The sequence below is a fragment of the Sinocyclocheilus anshuiensis genome, unplaced genomic scaffold, assembly GCF_001515605.1.
Source record: "Sinocyclocheilus anshuiensis isolate Anshui unplaced genomic scaffold, SAMN03320099.WGS_v1.1 scaffold1878, whole genome shotgun sequence".
NCBI lineage: Eukaryota > Metazoa > Chordata > Actinopteri > Cypriniformes > Cyprinidae > Sinocyclocheilus > Sinocyclocheilus anshuiensis.
In genome coordinates, this window is record NW_015547722.1 from 150,311 (window position 1) to 151,941 (window position 1,631).

General features: G+C 38.5%; 1 pseudogene; it reads right to left on the minus strand.

The window, feature by feature from the left end:
- Positions 1–1,229, minus strand: part of LOC107704227 (V-type proton ATPase subunit S1-like) — an 8,848-nt pseudogene extending 7,619 nt beyond the window's left edge.
- Positions 1,230–1,631: the final 402 nt, after the last annotated feature.

Below are 1,631 nucleotides of genomic sequence, written 5' to 3' on the forward strand. Positions count from 1 at the left end.
TACCTATAGTCATCCAATACTGTGGGAATGACAAAACAGTAATGTGCAGCAAAAAGCAGTTGAGCTGCACAAATCAGGAAATAATTTCCTATTGGCACACTAAAGCAAACAATATAAATCTGTTTGTTATGAATAGTGCATACTTTATCCTGCAGGAAGAGCAGCAGATTATGCGGTGCAGTGCTCAGCGCTGTGTTCAGGTGTGACTCCAGCTCCTCCACAGACACAGTGTGACCCGCTGATGGAGCATTCACAGGAGACAAGGCAAGCCTACACACAAGACATTATAAGAGCACAGGTCTAGAAAAACACATACGTGACCCTGGTCCACAAAACCAGTCAGAAGGGTCAATTTTATTAAATTAAATTAGCTCTCCATTGATGTATGGTTTGTTAGGATAGGACAATATTTGGCCGAGATACAACTATTTGAACATCTGGAATCTGAGTGTGAAAAAAAAAATCGAAATATTGAGAAAATTGCCTTTAAAGTTGTCCAAATGAAGTTCTTAGCAATGCATATTACTAATCAAAAATTTAGTTTTTATATATTTACGGTAGGAAATTTACTAAATGTATTAATGGAACATGATCTTTACTTAATATCCTAATGATTTTTGGCATAATGTATTTTTGGTTATTGCTACAAATATCCGCGTGCTACTTATGACTGGTTTTGTGGTCCAGGGTCACATATCACGATCATAATGACAAAACTACACAATGAGCATCAGCAGGAGTGTAACTTTGACAAACACAAAAACCGGATTAACGCAGATTCGAGTAAACTGTCTAGACATCCATGACGGCCAAAATGTTTACTAGCTTTAAGACAGCCATCACCGCTTAACACTGCTATCTGGAGTCTAATGTAAGCACACTGAAGCTTGTAGATGCGTATATTGTTCGATTACTAAACGTGTGTGGTTTATCAGAGAATGTAACTGTTTAAAGCTCATATTGAAGTGTTTACACGGGTTTTCAGTACTGGACAGCGACCGTGTCATCCAGCTAGCAAACCGCTAAAGCTAACTCTCGCCCTCCAGTCTCCCGAACTACACTCATATATTGTCGGTCTTTACCCGTCGCTCGCCCAGGCGACCAGAGGGACTTGCTCGTCGCTTTTTGCTGCTGCGATCACACACAGAAGAAAAAGCGAAATCATCCCGGTGTTACCGGAGACCGTCCTCAAAGCAGCCATCTTCCGCGCAGATGAGGCGTGACGTCATAACCGGCCATCTTCAGCGGGCTCGATCAATGACGTATAAAGGGTATAAATGTAGCAAAACAGGACTAGCCTACATTAAGGTTACAAACGCTGCCAAATTATACTGTAATTTCAGTTTAAAAATACCTTAACTTTTTATAAATGATGTTCATACTTTGGATTCTAATTGTACTAAGTTTTTGAGAAATTTTCTCATTAGCCTACTAGCAAAAATGTTGTTATTAAAGCTAAGGCAAAATGGTTAGCACTTTACCCAAACATTACTTTTTTTTTTAGGCATGGACTGTGCCAAATACATTTTTGTTTAACAATAAAGTTAAAGGAATGCATTTTAAAATTCATTCATCATTATTACCCTTGTAATAAGTATATAAGTCAATTTAACCATATTTCTCCACTCTGC